Below are 2,500 nucleotides of genomic sequence, written 5' to 3'. Positions count from 1 at the left end.
CTTCTAAGATGTGATGGGCGGTTTCTATTTCGCCGCATTCACATGTGTCCAATTCGCTGAGGTTGAATGACTTGAGCTTACCGTTGAAATCCCCGTGGCCGCTAATGAACTGTGTCGTGTAGTGGTCGGGTCTCACCCAGCGGTTCTCCAGTCTGTCCTTGATGCTAGCAAAGTAGTCGAAGGTCGTCCTGCCCTTTGGCGTTGTTTGCCAGCGCTCTTGCCACTTATCTAACGCCTCGCCGACAATGGATTTCTCGTCGGGCGCTTCGTCGCGCCTCCTCTTCTTATTGTGGAGTCTTGCCCTGATTTCGACTAGGAGGTCAATAGGAATGACTCCTGCGATAACCTGCAGTGCCTCGGTTGACGTGGTTCTATAGGCCTTGGTCACTCGGAGGAGTGCCATCCTCTGTGACCTTATCAGCTTGCTCCTCGCTTTCCCTTTCAGTAGGTCGCTCCAGCCGGCTGCGGCGTATGTGGTTATCGGCTCGTACAGCCCTCTGTACAGAGTACGCATGGCTGCGTGTCCGAGTCCCCATTTCGCCTTGGCCACCCTCGCGAGGCTGTTGAAGAGTTTTTGACACTTACCTGTTATTGCCTCCACGTGCTTGTTGACTTTTAGCCCTCCTTCGAGGTGCACTCCGAGGTATTTGATTGCCTGCTCCATCCTTATATTCCTGCCGCTAATCTTAATAATCGGTGGCCTCTCCGCGTCCAGCTTACCTTTGACGAGCAGCATCTCCGTTTTCTGTGCCGATAACGTTAGCTTCTTCCTGGTGCACCAGGTAGAGACTCGGGTAACTACCTCCTGTCCCTTTTCCTGGAGCTCGTTCCTCGTGTTGCCGGCAATTAGAATCACGATGTCGTCCGCGTACGCGATGGGTTCGCACCCTGTCGCGTTTCCCGCTAGCTCAGCCAGCAGGTCATCAAATACGAGATTCCAGAAACTTGGTCCCAGTACCGATCCCTGCGGGCATCCTTTCGTGACGGGCTTGCTCACTGCTTCGTTTTTCCCAGCAATCTGTACGGTTCTTTCGGAGAAGTAGCTCCTTGTTAACCGGTACAGGTTGTCGGGGCATTCTCTTCTTTTGAGCTCGTGCAGCACGTTCGGCCACCAGACGTTGTCGAAGGCTCCTGATATATCGAGTGCTATTGCGAGGACGTACCTCTTCTCGCTCATTTGCTCGATTTTCTCGCGGAGCTTGATGATCGCGTCCACCGTCGATCTTCCGGGGCGAAAGCCATATTGTCTGTCGGAGGAGAGCGCGTGGTCGTGGAAGATAGGTGCCATCCTGGTGGCCATTAGCCTTTCTAGCAGCTTGCCTATCATGGAGAGCAGACAGATTGGCCTGTAGGATTTCGGATTGCTTCTGTCCCGATCCGGTCCCTTGGGGATGGTGATAACATTTGCGACCTTCCACCGTTTGGGGAATATTCCCCAAGTAGATAGGGACAGAGGGAATCTCGTTAATCCATTCATGCGCGTCACTAATTAGATGACGAGGCATTTGGCTACCTTAAGAGAGTCATAGTTACTCCCGCCGTTTACCCGCGCTTTTTTGAATTTCTTCACGTTGACATTCAGAGCACTGGGCAGAAATCACATTGCGTCAACACCCTTGGGGGCCATCGCAATGCTTTGTTTTAATTAGACAGTCGGATTCCCCTAGTCCGTGCCAGTTCTGAGCTGAGCGTTGAATGGCGGCCGAAGAGAACGACCGCGACGGTAAAACCGCCACGGAAGCCTCGCAGCAAGGAAGATCCGCGGGAGGCCAAGGCACGGGACCGAGCTCGGATCCGGGGTGCGCGACGATATCCCCCCCGAGAGAGAGATACGCCGCGTCCCGTTCAGCTCGCCCAGGCCCGGCACGTCAGCCAAACCCGCTTCCCGACCAAGCCCGACACGCCCCGCTCCTCAGAGCCAATCCTTATTCCGAAGTTACGGATCCAATTTGCCGACTTCCCTTACCTACATTAATCTATCGACTAGAGGCTCTTTACCTTGGAGACCTGCTGCGGATATGGGTACGAACCGGCGCGACACCTCCACGTGGCCCTCTCCTGGATTTTCAAGGTCCGAGGGGAAGATCCGGACACCGCCGCAACTGCGGTGCTCTTCGCGTTCCAAACCCTATCTCCCTGCTAGAGGTTTCCAGGGAACTCGAACGCTTATACAGAAAAGAAAACTCTTCCCGGATCTCCCGACGGCGTCTCCAGGTCATTTTGGGTTACCCCGACGAACACTCTTACGAGGGCCCGAATGGTATGCGGTTCCGCTGCCGGGTTCCGGAATAGGAACCGGATTCCCTTTCGCCCAATGGGTGTGTTTCTTTCGCTCAATTTTTATTTGTTTGTTGCAATTTGTATGATCTTAGGACACCTCATCTGCATAGGATTTCTCTTAGGGCTTAGGATCGACTGACTCGTGTGCAACGGCTGTTCACACGAAACCCTTCTCCACGTCAGTCCTCCAGGGCCTCGCTGGAGTATTTGCTACTACCAC

The 2,500-nt window shown here is 54.1% G+C and overlaps 1 long non-coding RNA gene and 1 pseudogene across 1 annotated transcript in view; both read right to left on the bottom strand.

Moving 5' to 3' along the window:
• Positions 1-2,500, bottom strand: part of LOC126928552 (uncharacterized) — a 19,594-nt gene that overhangs the window by 11,983 nt on the left and 5,111 nt on the right. The gene's annotated exons all lie outside the window — the stretch shown is intronic.
• The window catches only part of LOC126928557 (large subunit ribosomal RNA), a 6,449-nt pseudogene that overhangs the window by 2,124 nt on the left and 1,825 nt on the right, over positions 1-2,500 (bottom strand).

The sequence above is a fragment of the Bombus affinis genome, unplaced genomic scaffold (assembly GCF_024516045.1).
Source record: "Bombus affinis isolate iyBomAffi1 unplaced genomic scaffold, iyBomAffi1.2 ctg00001068.1, whole genome shotgun sequence".
Taxonomy (NCBI): Eukaryota; Metazoa; Arthropoda; class Insecta; order Hymenoptera; family Apidae; genus Bombus; species Bombus affinis.
This window is presented reverse-complemented; position numbering and strand designations above follow the sequence as displayed.